At 45.1% G+C, this 20,587-nt stretch overlaps 1 long non-coding RNA gene across 1 annotated transcript in view; it reads right to left on the bottom strand.

The window, feature by feature from the left end:
* The window catches only part of LOC128315586 (uncharacterized), a 99,340-nt gene that overhangs the window by 27,639 nt on the left and 51,114 nt on the right, over window positions 1–20,587 (bottom strand). The gene's annotated exons all lie outside the window — the stretch shown is intronic.

The following is a 20,587-nucleotide window of genomic DNA, read 5'->3' as shown; positions in this document are numbered from 1 at the left end:
AGGTTTTTATTCGTGAGTAAGTGCTTTCAGAGAGAGCAAACAGCAGGAGCTCAGCAGTACATGCTGAACGCATGAACAAAAGACAGGGGCTCTTCAGCGGTTCAGATTCACCTACCTGACCCTTAAGCAGTGGTAATGTGTTTTGTTTTGTTTTTTTGTAATATGGATGTTCTTGAGGCTCTCATTAAAGAATGTTCCTATCCTAGGTTTCTCACCAAGAACCCTATATGGCGTGCTGTGTGAGACCCCTTTGTACCAGCTCTCAAGAGCAGAATCTTAAAATTCTCAGGAAATTTCTAAGCCAGTTGTCATCATACTGGTAGCTTGAAATTGGCCATGCTGGGAGTATTAACACTACAGCAGTCAGTAAAAATCACAAATTAGGGCTCTGTTTTACTTTCAGAAAGCTCACTGTTCAACATTTAACAGCACACAATGGCCTACAGGTGTTAAAAGAGAAGATGATAGATATAAACAGTAAATAAGGAAAGTATAGTGATAATGTCAATTATAAGAGCTTTTATGTCACAATCTATATTAGATGCTTCCATACATTGTCTTGCTTAATCTTGGAAAAGCCCTATGAGGTATTTATTTTTACCCATTTCATACATGTTGGGTAAGGGCCAAAGACATTAGATAATTTGCTCAAGGATACAAGCCAGCATATAGTAATCAAGGCTCCTGTCTTAGATTTAAAGTCCAAGCTCTGGACACCACCACCACAGGGAAGGCAATGTTGCAGAGTGGTTCAATGTCAGGATGCTGGAGCCAGTGATCCTGGATTCAACCACCAGCTCTGACATTCACTACCCATGTGACCTGGATGGGATGCCTACTCTCTCTTTGCCTGAGTTTCCCCATCTGATGAATCCCGAGTTCTTAATACAGTCTGGTATTAACAACAAAGTTAGTAGCTATTATCTTAATTACTGGCAAAGTTTGGTGATTTCTGTTTTATTTCATTTCATATTTAATAAGACTGACTCAAAAACACAATGATCTCTGAAGGATACACAAGAAACTGGTTTGTTGGCTCAGGTGAGGAAGGGACCTCCTATCATGCGCTGAGATGGCAGCTGCAGGGGCATGGGGGGCAGGGGACCTCCTATCATGTGTTATCTGAGGAGGGGCACTGATGTCTGGTTTCTTTGGGGGCAAGGGGAGGGATACAATGAAGCTGGTGGTAGAGAAACCACAAATTGGATTCAGCTACTGCTTCAGGATGCCAAGATGAAGTGAGGCTGCATGATGTTCCCAGTGTAGGAAGCAGACAGGAAGCCCAGAGAAGGAGCAAGTTTCTTCTTAGCCCCCTTCTGGCCCTGTCCCTGCTGTGGGGAGAGTCTCACCTGGGGCAGCCGCCAAAGCAGAAATGCCTCGTGCAGAGGCCCCAGCTGCAGCATCCAAAAACTGAGCAGGAAAGTTTAGACCTGAGAGACAGTAGCTGAATACCTGGCAAAGAGGCGTTAGCTGAATAGCTGGGTTACTTCTGGAATTTTATTCCATTCACAGCATTACCTAATTTAAGAAATACATACAATTTAAATTTAAAAGGAAAAATACATGACAATTGTCACTGAGACTGGCTGTGGTATACTCCTGGCACAAACTGAGTGCTCAATATACATCTGTTGACTGAAAAGAAACAAGAAAGTCACGCAAGAGTGTATTTACAAGCATCTGTCAAAAGCCACTCTGCACTCTTGTGGATGTGGAGGATGCACCGGCAAACAGAACACACACAGTCCTCACCGCCATGGTGAGGACAGGGAACAGACTTAACACGTAAACAAACGAGTTCATTTCAAACAGTGCCAGGAGGCATGAAGGGAACAAACATGGTGATGGTGTGGTTTGCACAGGGGGCTGGTGGAGAGCATTTCGGATGTGGTAGGGAGGTTCTCTTTGGGATGGGAACATTTAAACGGAGACCTGAAGGATGACAAAGGACCAAAATGAAAGGGCCACTGTAAAGACATGGGAGAGGAGAGGGCTCGGTGTACTTCAGACAGTGACTGTAACGGGAGCATGCTGAGGGACGGGGTTGGCTGTGTGAGAGCTGTCCCAGCCCAGAGACAGCAAGGGCTGGGCCTGGCTGGGCTTTGGTGTAGGCTATGGGTATGGGTTTGTATTTTATTCTAAATGTGGTTACACACACACACACACACACACACACACACACACACACACACAGCAGTATTTTTAGTAGAAGTTATGGGATTTGTATTTCTCAAAGATGGCTCAGGCTGTGGGGTGGAGAATGGATCACAGGGGTCAAGAGCAGGAGGGGACTGGATCTGTTTCCTGGGGCTGCTGTAACACAGGACCACAAACTGGGTGACTTAAAACAACAGAAACTTATCCTCTCACAGTTCTAGAGGGCAGAAGTCCACCATCAAGGTGTTGGGGGCGGGGGGGGGGGGGGGGTGGGGGCTGTGCTCCCTCTGGAGGCTCCAGGGGAAGAATCTCGTCTCTCAGCACCTGGAGGCCCCAAGTCTTCCGGGGCTTGTGGTAGCATAATGCCCTTCTCTGCTTCTGTCTTCACACCTCTTCTCTCTGTGTCTTCTCCCCAGTGCGCCTGCACCTCTCCTTTTCTTATAAGGACACTTTTAATTGGGTTTAGGGCCTATCCAGTTATTCCAGGGTGATCGCATCTTGGGATCCTTAACCTAATTATATTTATTAAGACCTGTTTTTCAAATAGGCAACATTCACAAGGTATCAAGGGTCAGGAACTGTTGATATCTTTTTTTCTGGGGGGGGGGGCACAATTCCACCCACCACAAGACCAACGAGGAGACTCATGTGGTTAGGTGAAGGACAATGGTGGATTAGAGCAGGAAGTGACTGTAGAAATGGAGAAAAGTAGAAGGCCTGGTTAGGTGGGGTATTAGGCTTCTCCAGAGAGAAAGAACCAGGAGGATGTGTATACTGAAATAGACAGGGATTAATTTTATATATATGTGTGTATATATATATATATATATATATATATAATTATATATATGTATATATATGTATATATAATTAATCCCATATATATACATATATATGTATGTGTATATATGGGATTAATTATATATTATAATATAATATTATATAATTATTATATATAATATATTAATACTATATTAATATATTATATTAATATAATATATACAATATAATATTATATTATATATAATTATATATATATGTATGTGTATATATATGGGATTAATTATAAAGAATTGGTTCAAATGATTACAGAGACGGAAAAGTCCCAGGATCTTCTGTGGCCAAGTGGAGAATCGATGTGTAGTTCTAGTCTGAGTCCGAAGGCTTGAGGGCCAGAACTGCTGATGCAATTTCCAGTCCTAAAGCTGATAGGCTCATGACCCAAGAAGGCCTGATGCTTAGTCTGAGTCAAAAGGCTCAGAAAAGCAGCAATGTCCTAGCTCATTCAGTGAGGCAAGAGGAGGTCATTCTTACCTGGCTTTTTTGGTTCTACTCAGGTCTTCAGTTGATTGGATGAGGCTCCTTCACATTCAGGAAGGCAATCTGCTGTCGACGAATTTCAATGTTAGTCCTATCCAAAAACTCCCTCATGGACACATCCTGAATGATGTTTGGCCAATGTCTGGTTACTCTGTGGCCCAGGCAAGATGACACAAAATTCACCGTTGCAGGTGGGGAGTAAGGGACAGAGGAAGGGAATGAGGGGTCTCATGCTCATGATGAGGGGTCTCATCAGGACCAAATGACAGGGGTGGAGATGGGAGACCTCCGAGAAGCCAGAGGCTGGCGGATGCCATGATGTTGCAGAAAAAAAGCAGAATCACTGCCTTAGCACGGACCTATCACTTTCTTGCAGCTTCTATCTTCCCTAATCCCTAGAAAAGTATCTCTCTGCCAACTACTGAGGCAATTTCCTCTCTTGATGATGGAGTCCTTTGGCTATGATAACATTAGCACCAAGCAACTGGAACACTGCAAAGCTGGATTTCACTGGGTACCATCTTCCCACACAGGAATGGAACCTTTGAAATCTTTTCCTCTATATCTCCAGCTCACGCAGGAGTGCTCAGGAATATGTAATTAATATCAATCTGTCCTGATGCACAAACTCTGTAGCATTCTGATTTCAATCTGAGTGGTGACTTCCATACCAGTGAAATTATGATATCTGTAGCCACACTCAAGATCTTCCAGCTTCCCCTACCTTATTTTCTCCTTGTACTAACACAGAAATCCACTGAGATTTTGGTATATAAATAACTCTATAGACTTCCACCCCAGTATTTAGAAAGAATCTTCCTCCAAAGTCTGTTCAAGGTAAAGGCAATGTTTCATTATCTATCGCCGTGTAACAAATGACCTCACAACTTAGTGGCTTAAACAACAAACATGTATTCTGTTGCAATTCAGGAATCCAGAAGCAGCTAAACTGCATGGTTCTGACTGAGGCTCTCTCATTAGGTTGTGGTTAAGATGCAGGCAGCAGCTTGACGGGGGAAGGAGGGTGCTCTTCCAAGACCGCTCACTGACACAGCTGTTATCAGGAGACCTCAGTTCCCTGCTGGCTGTTGGAAGGAGGCTTGAGTTCCTTACCGCGTGAGCCCTTCCCTAGGGCTGTTGGAGGGTCCTCCTCACAATATGGCAGCTGGTTTCCCCCTAGAGCATGTGATCCCAGCCAGAGGAAGGGGGAAGCCACAATGCCTTTTGTGACTTGCTCTTAGAGGTCACACACCCCATCCTTTAGGCTACATTTCATTTGTTAGAAACTACATTCATAGGGAGAGGAGTTCAACTCTACTTCTTGAAGGAAGAAGCATCAAATAACTTGTGGGCACGTTTTAAATGTCCAGGTACTCTGGGAGCTGGTGTCTGACACGGAGCAGGCTCTAAGAAATGGGTATCATACAGTGAAGGATGGATCTTACACAGCTTGCTTATTTAGGAAAACTAACAGCCACAGATGGGGATTCTCTCTCCCTCTCCCTATGAGTTAGGTAGTGAGAACATCGATAGCAACAGCATCAACAAAACATCAACAATAAGAATATCACCTAACATTTGCTGAGCACACTTGAGAATATTAACATCTTGAGAGCAGAAGCAGTGCCTAATTCTCTATTTTATTTCCAGCACCTAAGAAGCAGGTGCTCAATAAATATTTAGGATTGAAAGAAGGCATTTTTTATTTGAATGTTACAAGAACCTTAAGAGGTAGACACTGTTATTGTTCCCATGCTACAGATGGGAAAGCTGAGATACAGGGAGATTAAATAATATGCCAAAGCAACATGGCTAACAGTAGTAGAATTAAAATTAGAACCCAGACTGTCTGACTCCAAACACCACCCCCAATGGCCAGAGAGAAACAGACTGACAACTTGCAGTTACCGAACCAATACTGATAACAACAGGTTGGCCTGGTCTCATGGAAGGAAGAGGAGGCCTGTATTAAAACAAAAACACTGGGGGCACCTGGGTGGGTCAGTCGGTTAAGGGTCTGATCTCACAGTTCGCGGGTTTGAGCCCCACACTGGGCTCTATGCTGGCAGCTTAGAGCCTGGAGCCTGCTTTGGATTCTGTGTCTCCCTCTCCCTCTGTCCCTCCTCCACTTGCACTGTGTGTGTCTCGCTCATTCCCAAAAATAAACATTAAAAAATTAAAACAAAACAAAACAAAACAAAACAAAAACAAAACACTGGAGGAGCACCTGGCTGGCTCGGTCAGTACAGGATGCGTCTCTTGAACTTGGGATTGTGAGTTTAAGTCCCATGCTGGGCATGGAGCTCACTTAGGAAAAAATTTTTAAATAAAGGGAAAAAAACCCTGCATAATCCAAAAACCTTCATTTGGCTCAGGCATATAGCCAGAGACATACTCTTGGAGAAGCAGCTACATTCAATCCATCTGGACTTGGCCCCAATCTGTAACCAGGCTTGACATTCTCTGGAAGAGGTCCTCAGAGGATCTAGCCCCTGTCCTCCAAGCTGCCCTGATAACCATCTTAAAGTGCATCTTTAAGATTCTCTAGAAAAAGAATGTCCACACACACCTCTGGAAGCCGTGTCCCTGTTTTTAAGTCACTTATCTTACTGAACTCTCATGACATTTGTTTGGCAAACAGAGTATTTCTTCCTGTTGTGGCCTTATGGAGGAAACATATTCTTGAATTTGAAAAAACAATCTATGATTCACCCTGGAGCTACTCCACGTGAGGACCAGAGAAAGGTCTGTTCCCCAACATGTGCTTGAAGGGCAAGCGGAGAGCTGCTCACGTCTCAGGACAAGATCCCAGCTCGGTGTTCTGACTTATTAAACGTATCCAACTCTTTTGGTTTGTCAGAGCCCCTCCTGCCAACTGTAGCAACCACAGGCGGATACCACTGCGAACACAGCCCAGATGTGGAAGTGTGAATGAGCGGAGAAATGTTTGAAAGGCCGGCTTCAGTTTGGGACGCGTCAGTTTTCAAGTAGAAACCAGGAGCCTGAATGGTTGCAGCTCAACTCTGGTTCTGACTCAGGGAGTAAAAAGCAAGGCACCTATTCTTTCTGGACTCAGTTTCCTTCCCAAGAGCTCAAACACACATGCCGGGCCTTCCTTCTCCAAGGGGAGAGGCGAACGTGCCCAAGGGAGCGCAGTCCAGCGTGGGCACAGGGACAGGCACAACCTGGCTCTGAGGACGCCAGGGGCTCAAACTGACTTGTAGATATTATTCAATAACAGCAATTTTTCTTCCCAACTTAAATTAGCTGCTAATTGTAAAAATATACATGTTTTTACATTAAAAAAAATTCTGATACCAAGAACTGACAACTCAGGCAATGTCAGATGGCTTGCATTTCTCAAGGGGACAGTGAACTAGACCTGAGTACTGGCTGTCACTGACTTTAGAATGGGCAGTGTCTCTTCAGACCAGTTTGCCAGTCTATCGTTCCCTTTTTTAATTTTTTAAAAATGTTTATTGATGAGAGAGAAAGAAAGAACATGTGCATGAGCGAGGAAGGGGCACAAAGAGACGGGGACAGAGGATCCAAAGCAGGCTCTGTGCTGACAGCAGCAAGCTCCATGCATGGCTCCATCTCACCAACTGTGAGATAGTGACTGGACCTGAAGTTGGATGCTCAACCCACTGAGCCACCCAGGCCCCCTAGAATAAAAATGTTTTAAGCACTATGCCCAACGTGGGGCTTGAACTCCCAACCCCAAGATCAAGAGTCACAGGCTCTACTGACTGAGCCAGCCGGGTATCCCAACCATTCCTTTATTTTTAAAAAAATTTTTGTTAATGTTTATTTATTTTTGAGAGAGAGAGAGAGAGAGAGAGAGAGAGCGAGAAGGGGAGGGACAGAAAGAGAGGAAGACACAGAATCTGAAGCAAGCTCCAGGCTCCCAGCTGGCAGCACAGAGCCCAATGTGGAGCTTGAACCCACGAACCACGAGATCATGACCTGAGCCAAAATCGGATGCTTAACCAACTGAACCACCCAGGAGCCCCTTATTCCCTTATTTTTTAAACTCTACTTCATGTTAGTAATTATGGAAATGTAATTTAAATATTTTATTTGATTTTTCAGAATATTACAACACTCATAAGTATGTTGAAATGACGAGGTTCCCCCCCCCTAGATTTTCATTTTGTAAAAATTTGCATAGTTCGCTGAAGCTGAGTCTAGGGAGCAATTGCTTTGCAGGTCCCTTGAGCATATGCTTGGTCTGCCAGTTGGGTAATCCTGACTCCTACAAACTTTTGGGGTCTGGGGTAACTGGCCAGCCTGGAGAAGTGACAGAGCACTATGAGTAAAGAGGGTACAAGGGGAATATGGAGCCCATATTGCATTCACTCTTTAAAAAAAAATTTTTTTTTAATGTTTACTTCCTTTTGAGAGAGAGAGGGAAAGCAAGGGAGAGAGAGCGTGCACACAAGCAGAGAGAGGGGACAGAGGATCCAAAGCGGGCTCTGCGCTGATAGCACAGAGCCTGATGCAGAGGTGGAACCCACAAACCCCAAGACCATGACCTGAGCTGAAGTCAGACGCTTAACCAAATGAGCTACCCAGGCACCTCTGTACTTACTCTAAATCCACAGTCAAAGGAGACCTGGGCTGAACTCAAAGGGACAAGGGGACATTTTCAGTCTTTATAAAGAATTAGATTTATCCACCCCAGGTCTATGTGACGCTAAATTTTTAATCTAGCACAGGAGTTTGGCAACTTCGTCTTGTGAGCTGGTCACCAGTTTTTGAAAACAAAGTTTTATTGCAACACAGCTATCTCCATTTATTTATATATTGTCTATGACTGCTTTTGCTCTAGGAAGGCAGCAGTGAGGAGTTTCAACAGATACTGTGTTGCAAGACTAAAATTAGGATGGCAAACTGAAAATATTTACTATCTGCCCTTTACAGAAAAAGTTGCCAATCCCTGATCTAGCACCTTGAGTTGCAAAGAAAAGAGGCCCACCCAGGTTAGCTCAAGCAAAGGATGTCTGTGGTCAGGACATAAGAGGGAATGTGCTGGATGCCAGGGACAGAAGTCACAGAGAAATCAGGCCTCGATAGAACTAAAATTACAACTGTAGATCTTTCTTAGGGGTCTCTGTTTCTCCCTGTCTCTTCTCTGTTCTCTCCACTGCCTGCTGTCCTCAACTTACTTTGCCTTCCCTCAGCTTGCACATGGTTCCTCAGGGCTACCTAGACTTCTACATCATGCAATCCCAAACAGCCTTTCAGCTTTGGTCCCCATTGCTAATGGCCTTGGCTTCTAAATTTTCCAATTCTGAAGTCCCACGGAATCAATCTGACTGGTTCAGACCATCTTTTCAAGTCTATGACTCTTGGAGATTTTTGGCCAGCCTGTAGTTGCCCCCTTCCCTTCAGCCAAAGCCCACTCCTGGATCCTTTTCATGACCATGGGACGCTATTATATGGAGCAGAATGTGTCGTCCACTCAACAGAAGGGACACGCACAGAGCCCTCCTTTAGAAGAAAATGCAATGGGGCAGGAGCCAGAACTTAGCTAACTTAACTTGTGAAGAACCTGGTCTTTTCTTTCTTTCTTTCTTTTTTTTTTTAAATAAATGTTTATTTATTTTTGAGAGAGAGTGTGTGAGGGGGGTAGGGACTGACAGAGGGGGACCGAAGATCTGAAGCAGGCTCTGAGCTGACAACAGTGAGCCAGATACAGGGCTTGAACTTATGAACCATGAGATCATGACCTGAGCTGAAGTGAGACACTCAACCAACTGAGCCATCCATGCTCCCTGGGACCTGGTATTTTATTAAAGTCAGAGAGCATTCTTCTAGCTCTCTTATTCACAACACTGACCAAAAAGCCAAAACCTGCAAACTGAATGACTGACATGCCTGAAAGAAGAGGAAGAGATTCCACCTGGAGTTTGCTGATGGGGATAAGGTCAGCAGAGGACCAAGCCCATCCCAAGGAGAGATAAGCAGACCAACTATGGGAAATGGTGAGATTTGAGAAATGTCAGCCTCTCCTACCTGGACCAGCAGGAGAAGGGACAGAAAGAAATCCAGCCTGGCAGAACTTGTCCCGATTCTGCCACAAACAGACTAGGTGACGGTGTACATGTTACTGTCTGTCCTCCCAATCACGCCTGGGCCTCAGCTCTCCCACTGATCAAATGACTGGGCTGAATTTGGCCACTGGTTCTCAAACTACCCCCTACATCCAAATCACCTAGAGGACTTATTACAACACAGATGACTAGGACCCACCCCCAGAGTTTCTGAGTCGGCAATGCCTGGGAAGGGGTCTGACAACTGATATTTCCAGCAAGTTCCCAGATGATGCTGCACTGCTGACCTGGCACCACACTTTGAGAGCCACTGGCCTGCTCTTCACTAAAATTCCTTCCAGCTGTAACAGGCTACGAGTCTAGCCTACTCCTTGGCTTACATTGGACGGAGAGTTTGGACTGTGGGCCAGGAAACCTCTTGTTTGGGGAGGAGGTCTTTCCCGAGCCTAGCCGAGACCAGACTGTGCCCCCTCAACCACCTTGCTGCTTTTGCCACCACAAAGACCCTTTTACCAGCCAGTCCTGGGCTCCAGAGATGCCCAGCTGCTTCCCAGCCTGCTGGAAAATGTTGACTTTCTAATTTCTCCCTTGGCCAAATTCTGTGGGTAGCGTGGCTCCTCGACACGTAGGCCACACAATCGGCTCTCACAACCCACTTCCTCAAGGTGATCCCATGTCGTTCTGCTGTCCATGATAAACAGCTCCAGACTGGGCAGCCCAAACGCGGGGGAAGCCAGCCTGCCATGGATCTGGAAAGTTCCCCAGAGGCAGAGATGGCAGCTGCTTCTTTTGCCCAGGCTGAGGCCAAGCCACAAGCTGGGAGGACATCTCAAGCACAGGCTGCCAACCAGTGATGCAAATTGCCCCTGTAGGGCCTGGCCAGGTCAGAGGGGGCCCGGGGAGCTGGAACTGTGAGTGACAGCTGAGCAGGGAGACACTCTTCAGCATCCCGCTAAGTCACTAAGAGGTTTCTGAAACAGGTGGCTCAAATTTCCTTGAAAACCCAGAATAATCCCCCATTTGAAGTGTGCGCGAATCTTGTCACCACCTAGTATTAATGGGCAGGCACCGCAGAAGGAAAAAGGGGTTTTCGGCTGCATTTTTGCACACTGACTGGCCTGACAAGCTCAATAAAAGCTTAAACAAATATTAAAAAACACACAGAGAGTCAGGCTGGTTTAAATTAACTTCCCAAGCACTTCACCTACTGTAGGAAGAAATTATAATAAAATGTCAGTGCAAAAATAAACCGCGCATGGAAATAAAAATAAAACATAAAATGCCCTCTTACAACTAACTGCTCAGTATGATTTAGTTCACAACAACATATCATTGTACATGAAGTTTTCATAGTCCTAAAGTGTATTTGGGCATTAGGAATGTTGACTCTGAAAAATTCATATTTTACACGCTGGGAAACTGTCCCTTTCCCAGAAGCCTTATGGATGTAAACCATTACACACACACACACACACACAAACTCTGTTAACTCTGAAATAATAATTTGTCCAAGTGGAATATGCTGCTTGACATATGACCCCAAATTCCATTTCTCTTAGGTATCCTCATCCTTAGCCTGCTGCTTGGGCTCCACAGTGCCCTTTTCCTCACTGCAGAAGGACAAAGCTGGAGGCTGACCATGTGACAGGTTCATCTCCAGCCATCCTGTAGTCTCACCCAGAGGTGGACTTTCTGAAGGGAAGAGACACTTTGTAGTCCTTGGGTTCATGGGCTGTGGCCTGTCACATCCTCCAACCTTGGTGCTCACACTGAGCCAGACATAATGAGAGATTAAAAGGGAGGAGGGGGGCACCTGGGTGGCACAGTGGGTTAAGAATCCTACTTCGGCTCAGGTCATGATCTCATGGTTCATGAGTTTGAGCCCTGTATTGGGCTCTCTGCTGTCAGTGCAGAGCCTGCTTTGGATCCTCTGTCCCCTTCTCTCTCTGCCCCTCCCCCACTCGTTCTCCCTCCCTCTCTCTCTCTCTCAAAAATAAATAAAAACATTTATATAAAAACAAAACAAAACAAAACAGGGTCGCCTGGGTGGCTCAGTCGGTTAAGCATCTGATTTCGGCTCAGGTCATGATCTCACAGCTTGTGGAATCGAGCCCGGCATCGGGCTCTGTGCTGATAGCTCAGAGTCTGGAGCCTGCTTCAGATTCTGTGTCTCCCTCTCTCTCTATGCCCTCCCCCACTGGCACTCTGTCTCTCTGTCCTTTAATGTTTAAACAAACATTTAAAAAAAATTTTTTTTAAACAATAAATAAAAGGGATGAGTGCTTGGCCCTCTCTTTCCAAAAGAGAATAAAGAAAAAGAAAGAAGTCAGGAAAAGAAAAGAGAGAGAAAAGAAGGGAGGGAGGGAGGGAGAAAGAAAGGAAGATGGGAGGGTGGGAGAGAGGGAGGAGGGGAGGAGAAAAGAAAGGCAGGCATGGGAGCACCTCTTGCTCAGTTAGGTGATCCTGTAGAAGTTCTTTCCCAGGCTGGTTACTCCCACTTGGTTTGTTCGGCCAAGCTGACATACCCTCACTTTCCAACCGGAGACGGTGTGGGGGCTAAGAAAGACCTTGTGCGCCTACATGCCCTTCCTTCCCCTCCAGGTTTCTGTCACACCTCAAAGGTGGTTTTCTGGGAAAGCGTTTTCCTGGCAGGGCCTGTGGAGCAGCCTGGTCCAGTCCTCAGTATCTGGCTCCCAGCAAGACTTTCCGGTGGGGGGGCGGGGGGGCAGGGGGGACCCATGCTAGCCTCCCCTTCCTCCAGAGTCCTGACGAGAACTCTCACAGAGGGCTCCTCCATCAGAGAGCGGAGCCAGAGGAAGCTGGGACGGCAACGGAAAGGAAACAGCCATCTGACACACTTAAGTATACGCACGTGTACATCTGTAACTGGGAGCCTCCATATGTAGACACATGTATAGAGGCATGTATATCTTTCCTGGTGAGTTAATTACGACCTTCCCAAGACACTGGGAGTTGACTCACCAGCTGGCAGAGTTTGGACAGCCATGCCAGGGATGTCAGGCCTGACCATCTCTCCAGGACGGACTGACTGGTGAGCCGTGGAGGGCCACACAGATGGAGCATGAGGAGGTCCAGTCCAGAGGGGGAACACAGACTAAAAAATGCAATTTATTCCTCTAATCTGCTTGTGCTGATTGTGCCAGAAACAAATACCAGCAGGCCTGGAAAAAATGTTTCTTTCGTTTGCCTCGGCTCTGAGCCATCCACCCCAAACTGTAAGGAAAGAGAAGAGCAATAGACTCCGGAGCTGTTTTGTCTGGCTCACTGGACTCTCTTGCCCCCTTCACCTCTGGAAGAGAGAGATGGGGAGTTCCTGGAGCCCCCCACACTGAGGACCTGAAACAGCCCCTTCAGTTTCCCACAATCAAGTTTCAGAAGCGGAAACGAGCCCTGGCTCCCCAGGGCAGAAATTGAGAGCTCCACTCTAAAACACTTCCTCTGCCTGGTAACAATGTGCCGAGGAATTTCCACAAATCCCCTTAGCTGTCATGGCTTCCGCTGCTCAACTTGGGAAAAGGCAGCCTGGGACATTCCAGGCCCCACCCCCACCCTGTCCAATCTGCTTGGTTCCTGGATGGGCCTGCAGAACTACAACATACATTTACTTTCCCTATTCTTCCTCCTGGAGATGAGAAACATCCAAGCCTGACCAGGCTGTGGAAAGAGGCCCGACCAACCCAGGAGCATCATCCAGAGGCTGTTCTCTCTTTTCAGAGAAGAAGGGAGGGATGCAGAGGGGCCAGGCAGTGGAGCACAGCATTAGGGTATAAACTTTGGAGCCAAACACAAACAGCCCTGGCAGCCTCCCTGCCCCCCCCCCCCAGCCCCCCGCCACTACTAGCTATGTCACTACTAGAGCTGACTTGAGCTCCTACCTAACAGGGTGGGCACAGGGTCCCACAAGTTAAGTTTACAAAGCAGCTGGCACAGGCAGCACATGGCCAGAACATAACAAATGTGAGTGGATGCAGCCAACCCAAAAGGTCTGCTACCTTGAGACTCTCCTGTTCTGCAACAGCAGAGTCACAATGCTCCCTGGTCCCTGTGAATGTCTCCCAATCCCAAGTACATGGACCTCAGTCACCATGTGGGGTCCCCTCAGCTCTTCTGCTTCAGCTCACAAAGCCCCTTGTAAAAAATGCCCAACATCCATGCCAATGTCCATGCCAACAGTGCTTCAAACAGGTGCTCCTGGAGCTTCCCACCCATCTTAGGACACAGGTGGAGTCCTGGATTCTGAGCAGAGGCCAGGAGGTCCCTGCTAAGCTCTGGACTTCACTTAGCCACCAGGTCACCAGAGTATCTGTGCTTGTGCCCAGTGCTGCAGCCTCTGGTCTAACCTTAGCTCCTGATTTCCAACATGTGCCTGAAGGAATCATCTACTTTTGAGGAGCTTCTATTACTCCATTTGGAAAACTGTAAAGTGTTATGAACTGAACTGTGTTCCCCACAAATTCCTGTTAAATCCCTAACCTCTGGTGTGACTGTACTCGGCCACAGGGCCTATAAGGAGGTAATAAAGGTTAAATGAGGCCATAAGGGTGGTGTCTTACTCCAAAAGAATTAGCATCCTTGTAAGAAGAGGAAGAGACACCAAGCTCATTCTCTTCCTGTGTGCACACAGAGAAGGGACCATATGAGGACACAGCAAAAAGGCTCAGGAAGAGAGGTCTCACCAGAAGCCAACCCTGATGGCACCTTGATCTGAGATCTAGGATCTCAGCCTCTAGAACTGTGAGAAAATACATTTCTGTTGTTTAAGACACCCATTCTGTGACATTCTGTTAAGGCAACATGAGCAGATGAGTACGGAGGAGGCAGACAGAATCAATGCTGTGGAGGCAGGGGTACATCAGAGATGCCTCACATGCTGCGCAGAGACTGGGGAGATGGGACTCCTGATCATGCATTCCTCACTTTGTTGGAACCAGCATGAACTTTAGCTGTTTTTTTCCATTGCTGTTCAAGTTTTTTTGTTTTTTTGTTGTGGTTTTGTTTTTGTTTTGTCTCAAGGAAGTTTCCTTGATGAATAGTTTTTTTTGAAACCCCAGGACTGAAGGATTTCTAAGCTCAGGCTTGCCATCCTAATAGTATTCTATCACCTGTGCTGAAGGTTTATCAACTGACAGGACTCAAGGACCTGCCTAGTTTGAAGGGTCCAAGGCTTGGGAGCAGTTCTGGTTGCCAACATTAATGGTGCATTTCCCAGGAACCAGGCTGTCTTCCAGGCTTTATATCTATTGACCCATTGAATCCTCCCCCAAACCCTATGAGGAATGTTTATCATCATCATTTTACACATGAGATGATGCTTTACATCATCATTTTACATCATTTTTACAAATGAGCCGTCATTATAGCTCAGACAAATTAAGCCACTTACTAAGGGCCACATAGAGTGATCTGCTTGATTCCAAACCCCGTGACCATCCTCCACCATGCTAGAAGAAAGGAGAGGAACTTGCAAGGCAGTCATTCTGTCAGCAAGTATCACCGCCAACTTCACTGCAGCACAGACCTGCTCTATATAGTGAAGGATCTGCCGCTACAACCTCAGGACCTAAGTCAATGGGCTGTTTGCTAATTCTGCCCAGAATTCTATGTATTTCATAAACGGGCATTCAGATCTGTCACTCCAAATGATTTTGGCATTGGATGCTATAAATCTGGATTAGGTCCCCTAAAATACTAAGGTGACTTTATATAAAATGGGAAAATGATCATTTTGAATTCAGCGTTACTTAGTATTTTCTTACTAGACCTGCAGGACTAACAGTGTCTCATTATACATTCCAGATACTGAAGAAAGGGTGAATGGAGTACCACTGTCATTATTTGTAGATGAATGAATAAATGATTGCCTACATTACAATCCCAAAATAATATGCAGATATAATATTTGAACTAATAAGAGAGGTCTGTAGTATTGCTGACTATAAAAATCACACACACAAAAAATCACACATTTCTATACATCAGCAATAATCAGTTAGAAATGTAATTGTCTTAAAAGATACTCATTTCTAAAGGCCACCAAAAAAAATTTTAAGTATGTAGGAATAAATCAAGATATGTAAACCTTCTGTGGAAAACGATCATATTCCAAATGACATTTATTTTTTTAATATTTATTTATTTTTGAAAGAGAGATAGAGACAGAGTGCAAGCAGGGGAGGGGCAGAGAGAGAGGGAGACACAGAATCCCAAACAGGATCCAGGCTCTCAGCCGTCAGCACAGAGCCTGACGCGGGGCTTGAACTCACAAACCATGACATCATGACATGAGCTGAAGTCAGACACTTAACTGACTAAGCCACCCAGGCACCCCTCAAATGACATTTTATTTATTTATTTATTTATTTATTTATTTATTTATTTATAATTTTTTAAAATTTTTATTTATTTTTGAGACAGAGAGAGACAGAGCATGAGCAGGGGAGGGGCGGAGACAGAGGGAGACACAGAATCCGAAGCAGGCTCTAGGCTCTGAGCTGTCAGCACAGAGCCTGATGTGGGGCTCGAACTCACAGACTGTGAGATCATGACCTGAGCTGAAGTCGGACGCTTAACCGACTGGGCCACCCAGGCACCCCTCAAATGACATTTTAAAAGGTCTAAATAAATGGAGACAAATACAATGTTCTCAGGTAAGAAAATTCAAAATCATAATTACATCAATTCTTGCCAAACTCATTTATACTTTTAATGCAAAGCCTATAAAAAACCCAACAAGTATTTTTAAGGACTTGAAAAGTTGTTTCAAAAATGTATATAGTAGAACAACTGTCCAAGAAAGGCAAGACACTTTTGAAAAGGAGTAGGTTGGTGGGGACCTACCCAACCAGATACCATGATTTATTGTTAAAACTGGAGTAATAAAGATAGTATTCACTGGAACAAGGACCGACCAATGAACCAACTGCATAGAACAGAGAACCTAGAACAATGTCCATGTGTATATGGAAGCTTGATTTATGACCAAGAGGTTGTATTAGATAGTGGATAAAGCCTGGACTAATAAATGGTGCTGAGAGAATTAGTTAATTACATAGAAGTAAGTGAAATTGCATCCCTGCCTCACACCATACACCAAAAAAATCCATTCTGGGACTTCAATATGAAAGAAAAAAACATAAAATCTGTATTTTTTAAAATTTTTAAAAAACATATTTATTTTGGGAGAGAGAAAGCATGCATGAGAAGGGGAGGAGGCAGAAGGAGAGAGAGAATGCTAAGAAGGTTCCATAGTGAGAACCCCAAAACCATAAAATCTTTAAAAGGCAACATAGAGAGAGGGGTGCCTGGGTGACTGACAGTTAAGTGTCTGACTCTTGATTTCAGCTTAGGTCATGATCTCACGTGGGATCAAGATCCACACTGGGCTTTGTGCGGACAGCGAGGAGCCTACTTGGGATTCTCTCTCTCCTAGCTCTATGCCCCTCCTGCACTCATGCTCTCTCTTTCTTTCAGGAAAAATAAATAAATATAAAAACAAAGGCAACATAGAGATATATTTTTATATGCTCAAGGATTGAGAGGATTACCTAATCAAGAACAAAAACCCCAAACCATAAAGGAAACTGATAAATTCAACTGTTTTAAAAGGAGGAAAAATATTTGGAACAATTTAACAAAGGATTAATATAGAGAATACATAAATCATAAATACTCCTATAAATCAATTATAAACATAAGCAAAGGCCTTAAGGAGGTATTTCACAGAAGACGAAACACCAATGGCCGATCAACACGTGAGAATATGCTGAACCTTGTTAGTCATCAGAGAAATTTACATTAAAACCTGGATGAGATATTCTCTCACACCACATCTTATCACTCCAAATCCTTCACATCTACCAGACTGCTTACAATCAGGAAGGTGCTCAGTCCAGGTCCCGGAGAAAATGTGGAGCATGAGGAATTGCCATCCACTGCTGATGGTAACATAAATTCGTACAACCGCTTTGAAAAAGAGCGTGGCCATACCTGACAAAAATTAATACGTACATTTTCTACCACCCAGCAATTCCACTTGTGTTATGTATCCCAGACAAACTCCTGCCCGAAGCTTCCAGGTGATGTGCACAGATGTTCACAACAGGGCTGTGAGGCAGATCCAAGGCCTGAAGGAGGAAGAGAGGCTGTGGGGCCACAAAAGCTCAGGCTGCTGCAATCACCCCAAGGGTTGTGGCTGTAGGCTGGTGCCTCTAATATCACACCTGTACCTATGGTGGCTCCCCAAAAGACATGCACTTGTCTTGAAACCTGTGAATGTGAGCTTATTTGGAAAAAGGGTCTTTGAAGATGTAATTTAGTTAAAGATCTGGAAATGAGATCATTCAGGATCATCTGGGTGGGCCCTAAATTCAGTGGTAAGCAACCTTGTAAGAGACACAGAGAAGAGAGACACAGGGAAAGAACGGGAGGGTCATGTGAAGACAAAGGCAGGGCCTGGAACAAGGGAGCCGTAAGCCAAAGCAACACCTGGAGCCACCAGAAGCTAGAAGAGGCAGGAAAGGATCCTCTCCTGACCCTGTGAAGGGAGCGTGGCCCTGATGACTTCTTGATTACAGACTTCTGGTCTCTAGAACTGCGAGAGAATAAATTTCTATTGTTTGAAACCATCCCATTTGTGGTCATTTACTAAGACAGCTAAAGGAAAATAATAATGTCTCTCCTGCCTGACTGTAGTCCAAGCTCTGTTGTTCGAAAGAGTAAAAAGAGGCAATAATCCTAATGTCCATTAACAGTAGAATATGTGGTGTTACCTCACAATGGAACATTATAGCCGAATGAACTGTAACCACATGGGTCAATTTGAGTGAATCACAAATGCTGAGTGAAGAAGCAAATCAACGAAAACTGTACATATGATTCCATTTACAAAAATTTCAAAAGGAAACAGTGGATTATGTAGGTTTTCATGCACCAATAGTAAAGCTATAAAGAAAGCAAGCGATTAACAAAAACAGTGATTATTTCGGGGGGACAGGTGATTGGAAAGAGGCACTCAGGGTGTCTAACATTGTGGGGTTTAAGCTGGGTGCTGGCAACAGTGGTATTTCTACTATTCTTCTTTCCACTCTATATGTACCTTGTATAGATTTTATGATATCTTCGATATCATTTATAATAAAAACTAATTAACGAAGTTTAGTCTTATGGAAATTAACTGTGCCAGTGTGCTGAGTGTTTCTCCTCAGATGAAAAGATTTCACATGATATGGGCTGGCTAGGTCAAAGCCATTCAATCAGTCACAGACACATGCACCATGCTCTGAGGAGGGCTACCACTGTGCTGGGCTTTGGGCTCCAATGTTTTTGTAGGGAAAGATGGTGAGAGCTGAGAGAAGAGAAAGAACGTGCACTGACTTGTTTGCAAAATTAATTTGCAAACTGAAATGTGTTTGAGGGCCAGGACTTACAACATTTCTGCTACCCAAAGCCAAAAAGCTTTGGATGATTGATAAAGGGATAAATCTACCAACTGGATAAATCCCACCCAGTAAAAGATGGAGGACTGAACACATGTATTTAACATTCCAAAGCCCACTCAAATAAGATGGGATTTTTTTTTGAAATACATAAAGCTGAGGGACAACCGCAAAACAACACAAAACAACATCCCAGTATCAACAAGAAAAAGAAAGCTGGAGTACACGCATCTTGATGAGCGCTGAGTAATGTATAGAAGCGCTGAATCACTATATTTTACACCTGAAGCTAATATAACACTGCATGTTAACTACATTGGAAAAAAAAAAAAAAACAAAGAAAGAAAAAGAAAGCTGGAAAGCAGATGGATGAATGGTCACCAATTCAGCAGGACCCAGAAAGCTGACTCCTAAGCAGGCAGCTGGGCAAAGGGCTCAGAGGTAACGGCACCAAGTATCTCTGCAAGTAGGGGCAGAGGGGGAGTCTAAGAACTGGAGAGTAGGTTGAAAGGCTGTTGACAGTGCAACCAGACTCCATTTCCCGCTTTCTCCTTGTAGTCCAGGGTCTGCTCCTCCCTGAGGCTCCTCCTGCTCAAAGGACATTTGGCGTTTATTCTCTGAAGAGGGGAGCACGGAGACAGCAGTTCAGCTGACAACAGAGGGATTAAATGAATGTTTGCATACTGTGTGCAGAGACACCCCCCCTCTCTGCCCCCCATCGGCTCCCCATAAGGCTGGAAGCCAGGCAAACTAAGTGTAGTAATTAGTTCCCTGAAGAGCTCAATACTTGTCAGCTCTCATTACTGTGTCATTACTATGTCTCCTTCCCCGGGTTCCATAGCTGAACACCAGGACTGGAATCCAGAGACCCACCAGACCTTCCAAGCCCATGTTCTTCCACATTTTCCCATCGGTTCCCCCAACTCATGCAGACACTCCCCTCGACCTCGCCCCTCCACCCTCCCCCACCCCCCTTTCTCAATTCCAACAATAAAACACACTGGTTTAATTAGCTGGCATCCCCTTAGACAGGTCACAGGCCTGGCTACCCCTCCCTGTCCTTGGTAAGCTCAACTCAAACTCCTTCAGACTCCTAAGCCCATGCTATTTGGGGCCACAAGGGATTCCTCCCTCACCTTCTTCCGGTCTTAGAAGTCACTTAGAAGGGAACGTTTGGGGGAGATATGAAGAGTCTCCAGGGGTCCTGAACCCTGGAGTGAGAGATGACACCAGAAAGCACAGTCTGATCTTCAGCAGCCACTCCTGAAAGCTTGCTGCTAATACTCAGGGTGTAGGTGAATACATATCCACTCCCCCAAACAAGGGTGAGATCAGACAAAAGCTTCAAAATCATCAAAGGAGAAGAGAAAAGGCAGCAGCTTCTGTGTCTTCTAAACTTGAAATGAAAACCCCAGCCTTGGCTGCTCATGCCACCCCATTGCTTGCAGAGATCAGGGCTCAACTGTCTAAGAGCCTTTTGAGAGGTGTGGCAATGAAGCCGGTTCACACAAAACACGGTAGCTTCCAGACTACTGGGAGGAAAGGAATAAAGGGTTTGGATAGTTCTCAAGCCCGCCCAGGATGGGGGGCACGCAGGCC

Source organism: Acinonyx jubatus, chromosome A1 (genome assembly GCF_027475565.1).
Source record: "Acinonyx jubatus isolate Ajub_Pintada_27869175 chromosome A1, VMU_Ajub_asm_v1.0, whole genome shotgun sequence".
NCBI classification, from domain to species: domain Eukaryota; kingdom Metazoa; phylum Chordata; class Mammalia; order Carnivora; family Felidae; genus Acinonyx; species Acinonyx jubatus.
Note: the sequence above shows the minus strand (reverse complement) of the source record. Positions and strands in the feature narration are given on the sequence as shown.